The 19,517-nt window shown below is 37.3% G+C and overlaps 1 non-coding gene across 1 annotated transcript; it reads left to right on the forward strand.

The window, feature by feature from the left end:
- The first annotated feature begins 2,769 nt into the window (after positions 1 to 2,769).
- Positions 2,770 to 2,842, forward strand: TRNAV-CAC (transfer RNA valine (anticodon CAC)). Its single transcript has one exon. It is a non-coding gene; the product is annotated as a tRNA-Val (tRNA).
- The last annotated feature ends 16,675 nt before the right edge of the window (positions 2,843 to 19,517 follow it).

Below are 19,517 nucleotides of genomic sequence, written 5' to 3' on the forward strand. Positions count from 1 at the left end.
TACTTGCAAGTCATATACAAGCGTTCAGATAGGGCTGTCGGGCAGGTTGCATGAAAGAAATCTAAAACCAGATGCCCTTGGAATAGCCTGTTTTGAGCAGTTTCATCACAGAAGAATCAACTGTAGGTATCTGTTTCTGTAGTGTAGTGGTTATCACGTTCGCCTCACAGCGAAAGGTCCCCGGTTCGAAACCGGGCAGAAACACCGATTATATTGTCTTGGCTGCAATGTTGAGAGTTGCCGTTTTGCATGAAATTGTCCAGGCCCTGAAGATGGGTTCATGCAGTCTCGTTCCAAGAAAGTGAATTCTCTTAAAAACAATCACATAATTGGCATGTGGATGTATCTGTTGATTCACAGATTCACTTTCAAAAGAGCCCTGCATTCGGTTCAATGCTCAACCAGAACAAGCATTAACTTTGAGAATTGTTGGCACCAACAGGCCTCTTATTTTAGTGGAGTGTTTCTGGTTTTTAAGTGCTGAGGCCTGGGCTCAATTCCTAGATGATCCTTCTCAAGGTGATGATACAAATGCATCATCACCTTTACGTTTAATGTCAGAATTGTTTATTTCCATTTGGTGGTGTATGAATGCTTTCGCCAGTATGGGGATTTTTTCCAGCCTTGCATGAATACAAGCATATCACTCCTCTTTATGTATTTTTCTAATACATTTATATTTGCATCTCCTCTCCTAGCATGCATTTTGACTATCTTACAGGCTGTATATAATAAGTATCAATTCAGGGGCGCTTCTTCTACTCAAATCACAACTGTTCTATCACGACATTGATAAGCAATCTGCATCTGCTTCTGTTGTGTATTGGTTATCATATTTACCTGACTTGTGAACGTCCCATGTTTGACAGTGCACGTTAACAAAGAAACCAATGATTTTTATTAAAAGTTGTCTTGTGTTTTGGTTACCTTGCATCAGCCAAAAAGTGCCAGAGATGACTTAATTTGCAGTCATTTGAAAAGTAGGGATTCTCAAATAAATGGCAAGAGGTTGAATCAAATCCAAAGAAATGCATGGCATATCTATGTGTATGTGTATGCATGTATCCATATATAAAGATAGATAGATAGATAGATATATAGATAAATAGATAGATAGATAAATAGATAGATGGATAGATAGATAGATAGATAGATAGATAGATAGATAGATAGATAGATAGATAGATAGATAGATAGATAGATAGATAGATAGATAGATAGATAGATAGATAGATAGATAGATAGATAGATAGATAGATAGATAGATAGATAGATAGATAGATAGATAGATATAGGGAGAGAGAGAGCGTTAATATAAACAGAGACTTTCTTTCCAATCAAGCGGTCTTTTCTTTCCTTTAAGAGCAGAATGTTCTGATCATCAGCGCACCAGAATGTAGTGCTTGGTTGACAAGCATCACATATTGTGATGTGTTAGCTAAGAGTTCCATGTCCTTCAGACTCATATATTCCTCTGTACTTGTATCTTGGTGATTCAACAAAACATGGCATCATAATCAGCATTCTACTGCCACAGACTGGACAGAGAAACCATTCAGAATTTCCCTGAAAAAGAAAAAAAGCATACTTAGGCAGAGCTTTGTAGACAGGAAGGACATTAGAGCAAGTGAGGAATAAGCACTGCTTTTGTTATTTTACATAGGCAGAACAGAGACTGCTGGGAAAAGCCTGAAATTAAAGGCACAGAAAATGCCTGCTTCTGGAGAGAACACTAAGAAGGGTTGAAAGTTTTTCCTCTGACCCTGGCCCCTCTTACACGGAATTCTATGATAGTCAGCAGGACCCACCCTAAAAAGGAAGGGACAGCCATTTGGACCCTTTCCACCTTTTCTATATCGAGCCTGATCGAGCGCTGATTGAGCGGATAAGCACATGTACTTCTCATTTTGGGAAGGTATTGCTTAGCTTGCTACCAGCAGCTCAGTTATGTTATGATGTTAGAGGCTATGCAAGGAATGCTTTAGTCCTGCATTAGGCAGTTTTTATTGCTTCTTGCATTCAAGAGATAGATAATTAGCCAGAATCTGTGGCCCAGCTATTCACCTTGGCATTCCGATTTGCACAAAGGGAATAAGTATTTGAGAGAAAAGGCAAAATGTGTTTCTTATGTTGTTATGAACAGCTTTTTATTCTTTCTCTTTAGGCTCTAGCCAATGCAGAAATATATAAATAACTGCTGACTTCCTGTAAGACGTGTCCAATGCTGGGACAAAATAAAAGGGGACACTTACAAATGACAGTGCTATCGTTGGAGAAAGGGTAAGTTGACACTGAATTTCATGTGTATTCACAGACCAAGCATGAAAAAGTCCCCAGCATGATCTTCATTGCGGGCTTAGAACTGGTATTACCTTTTCAGAGGTGAGGGCCACTCGACGGCTCGTTGGTCTAGGGGTATGATTCTCGATGTGGGTGCGAGAGGTCCCGGGTTCAAATCCCGGACGAGCCCTTTCATTGGTGCTCTTTTAAAGTAATTTTGAAGTATGCATTTCAAAGCCAATATCAATTTTCTCTTTGCAGTAGTGGATGAATATATGCTAGAGTCTCATGCTTTTAACCTGGCCCTGCCTGAGCAAATAGGAAACATTTCTCTTTAAGCATTTTCCAAAAATGCTGAACTTGCAAGGCATATACAAGCGTTCAGATAGGGCTGTCGGGCAGGTTGCATGAAAGAAATCTAAAACCAGATGCCCTTGGAATAGCCTGTTTTGAGCAGTTTCATCACAGAAGAATCAACTATATGTATCTGTTTCTGTAGTGTAGTGGTTATCACGTTCGCCTCACACGCGAAAGGTCCCCGGTTTGAAACCGGGCAGAAACACTTGTTATATTGTCTTGGCTGCAATGTTGAGAGTTGCCGTTTTGCATGAAATTGTCCAGGCCCTGAAGATGGGTTCATGCAGTCTCGTTCCAAGAAAGTGAATTCTCCTAAAAACAATAACATAATTGGCATTTGGATGTATATGTTGATTAACAGACCTCACTTTCTAAAGAGCCCTGCATTCGGTTCAATGCTCAACCAGAACAAGCATTAACTTTGAGAAATGTTGGCACCAACAGGCCTCTTATGTTAGTGGAGTGTTTCTGGTTTTTAAGTGCTGAGGCCTGGGCTCAATTCCTAGATGATCCTTCTCAAGGTGATGATACAAATTCATCGGCACCTTTACGTTTAATGTCAGAATTGTTTATTTCCATTTGGTGGTGTATGAATGCTTTCGACAGTATGGGTATTTTTTCTAGCCTTGCATGAATAAAAGCATATCACTCCTCTTTATGTATTTTTCTAATACATTTATATTTGCATCTCCTCTCCTAGCATGAATTTTGACTATCTTACAGGCTGTATATAATAAGTATCAATTCAGGGGCGCTTTTTCTACTCAAATCACAACTGTTCTATCACGACATTGATAAGCAATCTGCATCTGCTTCTGTTGTGTATTGGTTATCATATTTACCTGACGTGTGAAAGTCCCATGTTTGACAGTGCACGTTAACAAAGAAACCAATGATTTTTATTAAAAGTTGTCTTGTGTTTTGGTTGCCTTGCATCAGCCAAAAAGTGCCAGAGATGACTTAATTTGCAGTCATTTGAAAAGTAGGGATTCTCAAATAAATGGCAAGAGGTTGAATCAAATCCAAAGAAATGCATGGCATATCTATGTGTATGTGTATGCATGTATCCATATATAAAGATAGATAGATAGATAGATAGATAGATAGATAGATAGATAGATAGATAGATAGATAGATAGATAGATAGATGGATGGATGGATGGATGGATGGATGGATGGATGGATGGATGGATGGATGGATGGATGGATGGATGGATGGATGGATGGATGGATGGATGGATGGATGGATGGATGGATGGATGGATGGATGGATGGATGGATGGATGGATGGATGGATGGATGGATGGATGGATGGATGGATGGACGGACGGACGGACGGACGGACGGACGGACGGACGGACGGACGGACGGACGGACGGACGGACGGACGGACAGACAGACAGACAGACAGACAGACAGACAGACAGACAGACAGACAGACAGACAGACAGACAGACAGACAGACAGACAGACAGACAGACAGACAGACAGATAGATAGATAGATAGATAGATAGATAGATAGATAGATAGATAGATAGATAGATAGATAGATAGATGGATGGATGGATGGATGGATGGATGGATGGATGGATGGATGGGTGGATGGATGGATGGATGCATGGATGGATGGATGGATGGATGGATGGATAGACGGACAGACAGACAGACAGACAGACAGACAGACAGACAGACAGATAGATAGATAGATAGATAGATAGATAGATAGATAGATAGATAGATAGATAGATAGATAGATAGATAGATAGACAGATAGATAGAACGATAGATAGAACGATAGATAGATAGATAGATAGATAGATAGATAGATAGATAGATAGATAGATAGATAGATAGATAGATAGATAGATAGATAGATAGATAGATAGATAGATAGATAGATAGATAGATAGATAGAGAGAGAGCGTTAATATAAACAGAGACTTTCTTTTCAATCAAGCGGTCTTATCTTTCCTTTAGGAGTAGAATGTTCTGATCATCAGAGCACCAGAATGTAGTGCTTGGTTGGCAAGCATCACATATTGTGATGTGTTAGCTAAGAGTTCCATGTCCTTCAGACTCATAAATTCCTCTGTACTTGTATCTTGGTGATTCAACAAAACATGGCATCATAATCAGCATTCTACTGCCACATACTTAGGCAGAGCTTTGTGGACAGGAAGGACATTAGAGCAAGTGAGGAATAAGCACTGCTTTTGTTATTTTACATAGGCAGAACAGAGACTGCTGGGTAAAGCCTGAAATTAAAGGCACAGGAAATGCCTGCTTCTGGAGAGAACACTAAGAAGGGTTGAAAGTTTTTCCTCTGACCCTGGCCCCTCTTACACGGAGTTCTATGATAGTCAGCAGGACCCACCCTAAAAAGGAAGGGACAGCCATTTGGACCCTTTCCACCTTTTCTATATCGAGCCTGATCGAGGGCTGATTGAGCGGATAAGCACATGTACTTCTCATTTTGGGAAGGTATTGCTTAGTTTGTTACCAGCAGCTCAGTTATGTTATGATGTTAGAGGCTATGCAAGGAATGCTTTAGTCCTGCATTAGGCAGTTTTTATTGCTTCTTGCATTCAAGAGGTAGATAATTAGCCAGAATCTGTGGCCCAGCTATTCACCTTGGCATTCCGATTTGCACAAAGGGAATAAGTATTTGAGAGAAAAGGCAAAATGTGTTTCTTATGTTGTTATGAACAGCTTTTTATTCTTTCTCTTTAGGCTCTAGCCAATGCAGAAATATATAAATAACTGCTGACTTCCTGTAAGACGTGTCCAATGCTGGGACAAAATAAAAGGGGACACTTACAAATGACAGTGCTATTGTTTGAGAAAGGGTAAGTTGACACTGAATTTCATGTGTATTCACAGACCAAGCATGAAAAAGACCCCAGCATGATCTTCATTGCGAGCTTAGAGCTTGATCCAGCGGCCTATAGGAAATATGTCATAAGCAACGCTACCTAACTCTATAACCTATTTTATTAAACACTACTCTAACTCATGGACCCATTAATCAAATATGACATATTTTGACCTACTGAATCAGGTGGCCAAATTAAACTTGTATACAACTTATTTACAATTTATATACAACCGCGGTAAAAGATAAAGTCATTTGAACAAATCCTAACTATTTAAATGACCACCATGGCGATGGCATCTAGCTAAGAGTAACCCACACTTCCGAATAACCAAGACCAGCTTGTTTCCAAAAGTAAGATTTTATTAACTAATTTTAGATTGTTGAGAATATAATTTTATAAATGTAATTTTATTAGAATCATATTAAGCATGTTTGAATACATTATAGAAATTACAGTTTCAAGCAAGAAATTAAAAGTTTAGCATTTCTAAAATCCTAAGTCCCTAGCTAAGTTAAAATAAATGGAAATAAAGTAAAGTCTTTATGAGTTCTTACGTGCTCCAAGCAAAGTCCGTCAGCACGACACCCTCATCTGAAAGTTGAAAAGCAGCAGCCGCACTATCCCTAGAGCATGGGTTTTTTATACCTTTCTACGCTAGCTAATCTAAGTAAAGGAACATTTTCTGCAAAAGTCGATGTCCCATTGGTCCGAAAGTGACAAGTGACATGTCACCCCATATTTCAAAACTTCCATTCTGTCATATTCTTTGAGACCATTGTCTTTATTGTACGAGTTCCAAAGCTTCCTTAGTTTGCAACAAATTTGAACAAGAGTTCTCACTGGTTTCATTTCACTTCCTCGGATGCCAAGTTATCAAATGTTCTTTCTGCCGGATTCTGACCTTGGCCACGTCCGACAAAAATAATGACAGCGCTTCTTCATTGTTAAGTGAATGTAACTTTCATGGAAAACTTTAGGGTGGACATCGTGCTTCAGGCAGAAATTGAATTCATCTTTTTAGTAAACTCGAGCAAACTAGGCCCAAAAGCAGGCAACTTATTTTTCTAGTATAAAACAAACACAAGAAAAGTATAAATGAAAGAAATATTATTTTATTCTGTTTCCACCCTTCGTTTACTAATTGATTAACCCACCCTATTAGTCTAGTGTTACCTAGCAAGAAGCAAACAAATAAAGCAGCATTTTATATGTACCAGTCTTCAAGAATCCATGAAATCTTATATGCACCTATAATAGTAGAAATAACATCACATAGACAAGGAAAGCAAAATAAGCACATACCACTTTTAAATCAGCTGCAGTTAGTAATGACAAAAATGAAAACGACAGAATTAATTTATTATTTTTGCACAAACAAAAGATGCAACAATAATGCACGTTTATGAGCACACATGTTAATATCCCCATGTGTAAAGTTTAATCTAAGTTGAGTTAGCATAACATATCACAAATCATTAATATTATTAATTTGTATTATGGAAGTGTGACTTCACGAGTTTAAACAACATTTTATTTTCTACCTCGCTTCATCAACTCCCTCATCTGGTGATTAACAAATCACCACACCACAACCCAAAATTTGGAAAATTTAGACTTCTTGGAAAATGATTCAAATTCATTTGAGTTAGTATTTCTAGAAATTTGTTTCTGCAAAATCCTTGCAATTGTTATATTGTGCTCTGTGTAATTCTTGTAACTCAATCTCCCTTTCTTCTTCTTTTTTGATTTTATAAATTCTTCTCTTTTCTTTCATTTGTTTCTTTTTCTTATGCAACAAACAACCAATTTTTATCAGAACAAATATGAATATTATCACAATCAAAGGTGCTAAAATCTTGCCAAGAACTGAACTTCCAATATCATGGAACCAATTTTTTATAGTTTGAAATCTTTTTGAAAGTTTTTCTGAAAAATCTTCTTCCAATGGAATTATCTCTGAATGCATCTCTGTAATGTTCTTAATATACATCTCAATATTCTTACTTTCATCGGGAATGTAGGTGCAACAATGTTGCACATGTAAAATGCCACAGACTCCTCCCTCTTTCGCGAGGAGTATGTCTAAAGCAAGGCGATCTTGAATCACCATAGATCTGATTGCAATGACCTCAACATTCACTAATTGGAAACCATCAGCTGTATCTGTTGACAATCTGTCAACAATTGTGGATAATTTTCTGATTCTTCTTGCATTCAGGGTTATACCTACTAAAGGTATCACTGCTTCAAAAATATCTCCCAAAATCTCTGTAAAAGTTTCTCTTTTAGCCCTATTTACATAATTATTAATTTTGAACAATCCTTCTGTATTTCTGTCAAAATGAAAGATTTTAGGAAAAACAATCCCAACATAACAAGTCCCATACCAGTGGTCAGGAAGGTTGTAGTAAGCTTTGTCACCACAAACAAAATAAATCCCAGGGAAAATTGGATCTTTTCCACCTTTGAATCCCCAACCTCCCATAATCTGATATGCATCTTCACAATTGCTTGCACCCACAAAGTAATTATCAAAAAGTGTATTGTCCCTTCTAATGCAAAGCTTACCACTAATTGGTTTGTCTATGTGAATTGCAGCGTTATCAAGTGTTTTACCATTTAACTTCTCATCCTCTTTTTGCCAGAACCTAGACTTAGTCTGCTTGACTATTTCATTTCTCTTGTAAATTGCTCTCCTCTCCTCAACTAGGTTCAAAAATTTCTTTCCTTCAGCACTTAATGTGCAAGTTAGATTGTTTTTGTAAGCATACTCGTAAGTGAGTTCATTAGTAACAAGGAAAAATTCCCTCATCTGTTTAGCCTTTTTATGCTTATTCAAAGTACCCTCAATTTTTAAATTTGCAAAAATGTCATCAAAATTCGAATAATAATATTCTAAGCGTCCAGTTTGATAGAACAGACTAGCTAACACACTGCATGTCACACCATACGTAAGAGGAAGCATATTGTATGTCACTCCCTCAGAAACAGAAGCAGGTAACTTAACACAAACATAGCAATCTTTAGCATCCATTACCTTGACATATTCGCTCAAAAGCCTTGTAAACGTATTGCTTGAAAAATCACTAATAGATTTGTCCTGGTGAATGTCAGGTCGATGATCAATAACTTTGCCTATTACACTATGTTTATTTTGACTAACTGAAGCTTTGCTTGTCATGTTGACTTTGTGAAAATCTTTGTTAATTTACAAAAGGAATAACAACAGCTAAAATTAACCAGAGCAGAATCAAAATGAGCACACACACCAGAGTCATCCTACAGCATCTCTTAAAAATGGAACACCTTGAAGTACTCTGGGGTATATTATCAACAACTAGCGATAATTTGTGTCTCTAACTTGTTTAGAGACAAAAATTATCGCCGCAGATCGGCGATTTTTATCGCAGATAAACCTTGCTATTAGCAAGGTTTATCGCAAATGCGATAAAAAAGATAAAGATAGATAGATAGATAGATAGATAGATAGATAGATAGATAGATAGATAGATAGATGGATGGATGGATGGATGGATGGATGGATGGATGGATGGGTGGGTGGATGGATGGATGGATGGATGCATGGATGGATGGATAGACGGACGGACAGACAGACAGACAGACAGACAGACAGACAGACAGACAGACAGACAGACAGACAGACAGACAGACAGACAGACAGACAGACAGACAGACAGACAGACAGACAGACAGACAGATAGATAGATAGATAGATAGATAGATAGATAGATAGATAGATAGATAGATAGATAGATAGATAGATAGATAGATAGATAGATAGATAGATAGATAGATAGATAGATAGATAGATAGATGGATGGATGGATGGATGGATGGGTGGATGGATGGATGGATGGAAGGATGCATGGATGGATGGATGGATGGATGGATGGATAGACGGACAGACAGACAGACAGACAGACAGACAGACAGACAGACAGACAGACAGACAGACAGACAGACAGACAGATAGATAGATAGATAGATACATAGATAGATAGATAGATAGATAGATAGATAGATAGACAGATAGATAGAACGATAGATAGAACGATAGATAGATAGATAGATAGATAGATAGATAGATAGATAGATAGATAGATAGATAGATAGATAGATAGATAGATAGATAGATAGATAGATAGATAGATAGATAGATAGATAGATAGATAGATAGATAGATAGATAGATAGATAGATAGATATATAGATAGATAGATAGATAGATAGATAGATAGAGAGAGAGCGTTAATATAAACAGAGACTTTCTTTTCAATCAAGCGGTCTTATCTTTCCTTTAGGAGTAGAATGTTCTGATCATCAGAGCACCAGAATGTAGTGCTTGGTTGGCAAGCATCACATATTGTGATGTGTTAGCTAAGAGTTCCATGTCCTTCAGACTCATAAATTCCTCTGTACTTGTATCTTGGTGATTCAACAAAACATGGCATCATAATCAGCATTCTACTGCCACATACTTAGGCAGAGCTTTGTGGACAGGAAGGACATTAGAGCAAGTGAGGAATAAGCACTGCTTTTGTTATTTTACATAGGCAGAACAGAGACTGCTGGGTAAAGCCTGAAATTAAAGGCACAGGAAATGCCTGCTTCTGGAGAGAACACTAAGAAGGGTTGAAAGTTTTTCCTCTGACCCTGGCCCCTCTTACACGGAGTTCTATGATAGTCAGCAGGACCCACCCTAAAAAGGAAGGGACAGCCATTTGGACCCTTTCCACCTTTTCTATATCGAGCCTGATCGAGGGCTGATTGAGCGGATAAGCACATGTACTTCTCATTTTGGGAAGGTATTGCTTAGTTTGTTACCAGCAGCTCAGTTATGTTATGATGTTAGAGGCTATGCAAGGAATGCTTTAGTCCTGCATTAGGCAGTTTTTATTGCTTCTTGCATTCAAGAGGTAGATAATTAGCCAGAATCTGTGGCCCAGCTATTCACCTTGGCATTCCGATTTGCACAAAGGGAATAAGTATTTGAGAGAAAAGGCAAAATGTGTTTCTTATGTTGTTATGAACAGCTTTTTATTCTTTCTCTTTAGGCTCTAGCCAATGCAGAAATATATAAATAACTGCTGACTTCCTGTAAGACGTGTCCAATGCTGGGACAAAATAAAAGGGGACACTTACAAATGACAGTGCTATTGTTTGAGAAAGGGTAAGTTGACACTGAATTTCATGTGTATTCACAGACCAAGCATGAAAAAGACCCCAGCATGATCTTCATTGCGAGCTTAGAGCTTGATCCAGCGGCCTATAGGAAATATGTCATAAGCAACGCTACCTAACTCTATAACCTATTTTATTAAACACTACTCTAACTCATGGACCCATTAATCAAATATGACATATTTTGACCTACTGAATCAGGTGGCCAAATTAAACTTGTATACAACTTATTTACAATTTATATACAACCGCGGTAAAAGATAAAGTCATTTGAACAAATCCTAACTATTTAAATGACCACCATGGCGATGGCATCTAGCTAAGAGTAACCCACACTTCCGAATAACCAAGACCAGCTTGTTTCCAAAAGTAAGATTTTATTAACTAATTTTAGATTGTTGAGAATATAATTTTATAAATGTAATTTTATTAGAATCATATTAAGCATGTTTGAATACATTATAGAAATTACAGTTTCAAGCAAGAAATTAAAAGTTTAGCATTTCTAAAATCCTAAGTCCCTAGCTAAGTTAAAATAAATGGAAATAAAGTAAAGTCTTTATGAGTTCTTACGTGCTCCAAGCAAAGTCCGTCAGCACGACACCCTCATCTGAAAGTTGAAAAGCAGCAGCCGCACTATCCCTAGAGCATGGGTTTTTTATACCTTTCTACGCTAGCTAATCTAAGTAAAGGAACATTTTCTGCAAAAGTCGATGTCCCATTGGTCCGAAAGTGACAAGTGACATGTCACCCATTATTTCAAAACTTCCATTCTGTCATATTCTTTGAGACCATTGTCTTTATTGTACGAGTTCCAAAGCTTCCTTAGTTTGCAACAAATTTGAACAAGAGTTCTCACTGGTTTCATTTCACTTCCTCGGATGCCAAGTTATCAAATGTTCTTTCTGCCGGATTCTGACCTTGGCCACGTCCGACAAAAATAATGACAGCGCTTCTTCATTGTTAAGTGAATGTAACTTTCATGGAAAACTTTAGGGTGGACATCGTGCTTCAGGCAGAAATTGAATTCATCTTTTTAGTAAACTCGAGCAAACTAGGCCCAAAAGCAGGCAACTTATTTTTCTAGTATAAAACAAACACAAGAAAAGTATAAATGAAAGAAATATTATTTTATTCTGTTTCCACCCTTCGTTTACTAATTGATTAACCCACCCTATTAGTCTAGTGTTACCTAGCAAGAAGCAAACAAATAAAGCAGCATTTTATATGTACCAGTCTTCAAGAATCCATGAAATCTTATATGCACCTATAATAGTAGAAATAACATCACATAGACAAGGAAAGCAAAATAAGCACATACCACTTTTAAATCAGCTGCAGTTAGTAATGACAAAAATGAAAACGACAGAATTAATTTATTATTTTTGCACAAACAAAAGATGCAACAATAATGCACGTTTATGAGCACACATGTTAATATCCCCATGTGTAAAGTTTAATCTAAGTTGAGTTAGCATAACATATCACAAATCATTAATATTATTAATTTGTATTATGGAAGTGTGACTTCACGAGTTTAAACAACATTTTATTTTCTACCTCGCTTCATCAACTCCCTCATCTGGTGATTAACAAATCACCACACCACAACCCAAAATTTGGAAAATTTAGACTTCTTGGAAAATGATTCAAATTCATTTGAGTTAGTATTTCTAGAAATTTGTTTCTGCAAAATCCTTGCAATTGTTATATTGTGCTCTGTGTAATTCTTGTAACTCAATCTCCCTTTCTTCTTCTTTTTTGATTTTATAAATTCTTCTCTTTTCTTTCATTTGTTTCTTTTTCTTATGCAACAAACAACCAATTTTTATCAGAACAAATATGAATATTATCACAATCAAAGGTGCTAAAATCTTGCCAAGAACTGAACTTCCAATATCATGGAACCAATTTTTTATAGTTTGAAATCTTTTTGAAAGTTTTTCTGAAAAATCTTCTTCCAATGGAATTATCTCTGAATGCATCTCTGTAATGTTCTTAATATACATCTCAATATTCTTACTTTCATCGGGAATGTAGGTGCAACAATGTTGCACATGTAAAATGCCACAGACTCCTCCCTCTTTCGCGAGGAGTATGTCTAAAGCAAGGCGATCTTGAATCACCATAGATCTGATTGCAATGACCTCAACATTCACTAATTGGAAACCATCAGCTGTATCTGTTGACAATCTGTCAACAATTGTGGATAATTTTCTGATTCTTCTTGCATTCAGGGTTATACCTACTAAAGGTATCACTGCTTCAAAAATATCTCCCAAAATCTCTGTAAAAGTTTCTCTTTTAGCCCTATTTACATAATTATTAATTTTGAACAATCCTTCTGTATTTCTGTCAAAATGAAAGATTTTAGGAAAAACAATCCCAACATAACAAGTCCCATACCAGTGGTCAGGAAGGTTGTAGTAAGCTTTGTCACCACAAACAAAATAAATCCCAGGGAAAATTGGATCTTTTCCACCTTTGAATCCCCAACCTCCCATAATCTGATATGCATCTTCACAATTGCTTGCACCCACAAAGTAATTATCAAAAAGTGTATTGTCCCTTCTAATGCAAAGCTTACCACTAATTGGTTTGTCTATGTGAATTGCAGCGTTATCAAGTGTTTTACCATTTAACTTCTCATCCTCTTTTTGCCAGAACCTAGACTTAGTCTGCTTGACTATTTCATTTCTCTTGTAAATTGCTCTCCTCTCCTCAACTAGGTTCAAAAATTTCTTTCCTTCAGCACTTAATGTGCAAGTTAGATTGTTTTTGTAAGCATACTCGTAAGTGAGTTCATTAGTAACAAGGAAAAATTCCCTCATCTGTTTAGCCTTTTTATGCTTATTCAAAGTACCCTCAATTTTTAAATTTGCAAAAATGTCATCAAAATTCGAATAATAATATTCTAAGCGTCCAGTTTGATAGAACAGACTAGCTAACACACTGCATGTCACACCATACGTAAGAGGAAGCATATTGTATGTCACTCCCTCAGAAACAGAAGCAGGTAACTTAACACAAACATAGCAATCTTTAGCATCCATTACCTTGACATATTCGCTCAAAAGCCTTGTAAACGTATTGCTTGAAAAATCACTAATAGATTTGTCCTGGTGAATGTCAGGTCGATGATCAATAACTTTGCCTATTACACTATGTTTATTTTGACTAACTGAAGCTTTGCTTGTCATGTTGACTTTGTGAAAATCTTTGTTAATTTACAAAAGGAATAACAACAGCTAAAATTAACCAGAGCAGAATCAAAATGAGCACACACACCAGAGTCATCCTACAGCATCTCTTAAAAATGGAACACCTTGAAGTACTCTGGGGTATATTATCAACAACTAGCGATAATTTGTGTCTCTAACTTGTTTAGAGACAAAAATTATCGCCGCAGATCGGCGATTTTTATCGCAGATAAACCTTGCTATTAGCAAGGTTTATCGCAAATGCGATAAAAAACGCCCGCAATGCATGAATATCGCTGAAAAGTCAGCGATATTCATGCATTATCGAGCAAATGCTCTTAGCCATGTTATCCACCTCCCATTGGATAACATGGCTAAGAACTGCTCAGGGCAGGTGTTAGCTTTTGGAGATATTCGCCCTTAGCGCAAATATCTCCAAAAGTTGGTAATAGGAGATAGCGATGTTAGCGACTGTTTCCAGTCGCTAACATCTTGGCACGCCCACTTTGCATATCATTAGTGATAAATATCACTGACATGCAAAGTGGGGCCCATGATGGTCGCTATCTCCTATTAGCTGTCGCTAACTGGTGTTAGCGACAGCTTGGTAATAGGGAGATAATTTTATCTCCGCTTTCTTGGCTTTTAAAGCCAAAAAAGCGGAGATAAAACCCCTTGATAATATACCCCTCTGTTCCTTGATGTAAGGCATCTTTTGTTAGCTTTGCCTCAAAAGAAAACAAAAATTATTTTAACTAAAATTGATTTAATTAATTAATTAATTATTTACACCCCCCTTTTAAAAGATTTTTTTTTTTTCAAAACCCTAACAGTGTTTCTTCGACCTTATGTCACAAATAATTACTCTCAGCTAAACAAATTTTCTTCGACCTTGTGTCACCTAACAAGATTTCTTCGGCCTCTTGCCAAAATTGAAAACCAAAAATCCCAATTTAAAACTCTATACTTCAATCATTGTCACTAATCTCTTCAATTTCTTCTTCTTCTTGGCTGCTATCGTAAATATCAATAACAGGTGGGATCACTAAATAAGACCACTCAGGAGATTTATATTTTTGATTAGGCTTTATAATCCTCCTTGTCTTTCTTGTCACTACTTCAATTTTTCTTCCAATTCCAACTTCCTTTTCACAATCCTTTTGACTACTTATTTCTTCCATCTGCTCCTTTGGTTTTTTGATTAATCTGACTCTCAATCTTCCACCTGGCCAAAAATCTGTTTTTCTCAAGAATTTTCTTTTTGGTTCAGAAACATTTATTTCTGACTTCCAGGATCTTTTCTTCGCACTTCTACTTTCACCATCCACGTCACTTTCTCCAGTATCGCAGTCTGAAACTTCAATGATTGACTCAGGAATTTTTCTATTCGGCAGTTTCACTCTGTCAGGAACTATGCTTTGTCTTCCATCACTGGTACTCGGTAATTCGTCCTCCTCCTTCTCTTCAATTACCTCCAACTTCCCAGTTTCAGGTCTTCCGTTCCTTACTCCAGAGCTTGACTTCTGCTTTTCGATACTCTCCTGGTCAAAAATTTCAATTGGTTCAGCTTCTCTTTCTTCAATAGAATTTACTCCATTTATCCTTTTAACTGAATCTTCAGTTGTTTTTCCTTTTAATAGATTCTCTTCTTCTCCAGAATCTATTTCGATAATTTCCAAGTCTTTTCTTGTCAACTCTTCATTCACAGGCACAGGTTCCAGATGTCGACTTCTCTGTCGATCTTCAGAATCTGGATTTGTTTCACTTTCTACTTCAGAATCTGAATCTTCCGTGGTATCACTCTCATTATCAGAATTTTCAGGAGTAGGCACTGGAATAGTATGACTAGGATGGATCCACCTTTTCAATCCTCTGCATTTTACTTCATTTGTAGTGACCAGAATAATTTGTCTAGGCTTCTGCCACCTAGGAACCAGACAATTTCTTCTTCGATGTACTTTTGTTCTGACCCAATCACCAGGTTTCAAATCATGTGTCTGAACTTTCTCAATTGATTGTGCTTCAGTTCCCACCTGATTAGACACAGAAGTTACTATATCAGATAACCTCTTACAGTAATCCAAAATAGCACTGTCATTTATACTTAACAATTTGCCTACAGGTACAAAAGCTTGTCTCATGACTCTGCCCATGAGAATTTCATGAGGGCTCAAACCTGTCTTTTTATCAGGAGTACTTCTCAATGACATTAAGACAAGTGGAAGAGCATCAGTCCACTTTACACCAGTTTCTAGACACATTTTTCCAATTCTGTTTTTTTATTGTTCCATTAATCTGTTCCACCACCCCAGATGCCTCTGGTCTGTATGCACAGTGTATCTTCTGCTCAATGTTCAATGCCTCACATATCAGTTTCATAAGTTTGTTATCAAAATGGCTTCCTCCATCACTCTCAATAGTGACTGAAAAACCTTACCTTGGGATAATTTCTCTGAGCAGCAGTTTTGCTACTGTAATTGAATCACAATGTCGTGTAGGGAAGGCTTCCACCCATCTTGAAAACAAACAAACAATCACAAGAACATATTTCAAACAATTGTGTAGAGGCATTTCAATGAAATCCATCTGCAACCTGGTAAAAGGACCACCCTCTCGACCAATTACCCCAGTTCCTACAACTGATTTTCTGTTGGGGTTCATTTGTTGGCATGACAAACACCTTTGACAAAAAGACTCTGCAATCGTTCTGAATTTTGTGTTAAACCAAGTCTCTCGGAAGAGTCCGATCATAGCATCTCTTCCAAGGTGAGCTGGGCCATGATATAATCTAGCCATGTCAGCAATCAAACAATTTGGTAAAACTATTCTGCCATCTTTGTAAGTCCACACTCCATCCTCATCACGTGGTCTACATTCTGCTCTCAACCATAAATCTTTTTCCTCATCATCTGCTTCATTTTGTAAGTCCCTGATTTCCTGCCATGTCTCTACTGTTGTTGTTAGCATCAATGAATTTGAATCACATTCTTTACTTCTTTCCCGATTGTATGCACGACAATTTTTCGCACAATATTTTGCAGTTTCATCTGCATAGGCATTGCCTTTTGAAATATAATCCACTCCTTTTGTATGTGCTGCACATTTTACAATTGCAATCTCTTTTGGCAATTGTATAGCATCAATTAATCTTTTAATAAAATCTGCATTTTTAATTGGTGACCCTGCTGAAGTTAAATAGCCTCTCTGGGACCAGAGCTGTCCATAATCATGCACAACTCCGTACCCATATTGACTATCAGTAATGATGGTAACTCTTTTATCTTTTGATATTTCACAAGCACGAATTAAAGCAATCAATTCTGCCACTTGTGCTGAACGAATTCCCTCAAGACATGATGCTTCTTCAACATCTGCAACTGTACAAACTGAGTACGCTGCTTTCAAAACACCTCCTTCTGTCCTCAGACAGGAACCATCCACAAAGTAGACGACATCTGATTCAGGCAAGGGTACATCTTTAATATCCTGCCTTGGTTTGGTGCAAAATTCCATGACATCCAAACACTCATGTTCCACTTCATTTTCATCAACGATTTCTGAATCAGGTAATAACGTAGATGGATTCAAATTCAAACATCTCGAAATGGAGACATTGTCTGCTCCTAGAATGAATTTCTCATACTTCGTTAACCTGCTACTGGTTAAATGTTGAGTTTTACCTCTTGTCAGTAATATTTCAACTGAATGAGGCACAAAAACTTTCACAGGAAATCCCATTATGATTCCTTCACTTTGTTCAAGACTAACACTAGTAGCTGCAACTGCTTTCAAACAACCTGGTAAGGCTTTTGCAACAGGATCAAGAACTGCAGAGAAATATGCAATGGGTTTCTTCAGATTCCCATGTCTTTGAATTAACACAGACAATGCACATACTTCTCTTTCACTGCAATACAGTTCAAAACCTTTCTCATAATTTGGCATGCCTCAAGCAGGAGCTTGACATAAGCTCTTTTTCAAATTCTCAAAAGACACCAACTCAGCTTCATTAAGAACAATTGGATCTTTTACATCAGACTTTGTCAGTCTCTGTAGTGGTTTTGCAATTACTGAAAATCCACTTATCCATTGTCGACAGTAACCAACCATTCCCAGAAACATTCTAACCTGTCTCTGTGTTCTTGGTGGTTGCATCGCTTGAATCATTTTTATTCTCTCAACTGTCACCTGTCTTTTCCCTTTAGCAATTCTATGACCAAGATATTTCACTTCTTGTTTACAAAACTGCAATTTTGCTGGAGACACTTTATGTCCCTCATCTGCAAGATGGTTCAAAAGTATTATTGTGTCTGTCACACAATTTTCTCTTGTTTTAGCAGCAATTAACAAGTCGTCGATATACTGTACCAACGTTGACCTGCCAGGTAAATCTAAATCTTCCAAAGATCTTTTTAACAGCTCATTAAAGATTGAAGGGCTTTCTGTATACCCCTGAGGGATTCTACACCATGCGAGGGTCCTACTTTGGAATCTGAAAGCAAAAATTTCCTGACTCTCTGGATGTAAAGGAACAGTAAAGAACGCATTGCAAAGATCAATGATAGTGTACCATTCAGCATCATGTGGAATCTGATACAAAATGACTGCTGGGTTTGGAACTACAGGACAACATGGAACTACAATCTGATTGACTTTTCTCAAATCTTGAACGATTCTGTACGTTCCATTCGATTTTTTTATTCCCATGATCAGTGAATTACAAGGACTACTCTCAATTTCTTTTAAAACACCTTGTTTAATGAATTTTTCAATCACAGGTATAATTCCCTCAATTGTCTCCGCTTTCATCTTGTACTGAGGAATATTAGGAAATTCTATTCCCTGCTTCAGTGTAATTTTTACTGGATCGACATGTTTCATCAGACCCATCTCATTTCCAGACAAATCCCAAATTTCAGATTTTACTGTATTTTTGAGCTCTTCTGGCAGAATTTCTTTTTCAAATGTGGGAAACAATTTTGATTCCTCTGATTCCATCAACATCATTGTCATTCTGTACAAGCCATCTTCTTCTATTGTTTGCAATTCAACCCCTTCAGGAGAACAATATATTCTGCAATTCATTTTGCACAATATATCTCTGCCCAATAGATTTACTGGACTACTGTTACAAACCACAAACCTGTGCTTGTCTTTAAAATTTCCAATTTCGACCGGTACTGGGTCAGTTAAATCGGTTCTGATCTGTTGATTACTCACTCCGACAACTTGGATGGTTTCCCCAGAGAGAGGTAGGTTTTCAATTTCTACTGATCTAACAGTAGAACGGGTAGCACCAGTGTCCACTAGAAAAGTGATGTCTACATCATTAACTTTCCCATTTACAAATGGACCAGACTGGTCAACCTCAAGAGTGGCTACAATAACACTCTTCCCCCTCTCTCGGGCACCGTCAGAAGTAATCATCAGAGTCACTTCCCTGTCCTTCTGTTAACAAAAACTGTTGTGAAGCATTTTGCACAATTTGCCTTTGGGATTTTATTACCTGTTCATCTCCTTGAAATCCCACACCAGAATTATATTTTTGTGTTCCCCCACAATTAGGAAAAGGAGGCTGTGGCAATTGATTCTGCTGGTGATT

The sequence above is a fragment of the Lissotriton helveticus genome, chromosome 8 (assembly GCF_964261635.1).
Source record: "Lissotriton helveticus chromosome 8, aLisHel1.1, whole genome shotgun sequence".
In the NCBI taxonomy this organism is placed as follows: domain Eukaryota; kingdom Metazoa; phylum Chordata; class Amphibia; order Caudata; family Salamandridae; genus Lissotriton; species Lissotriton helveticus.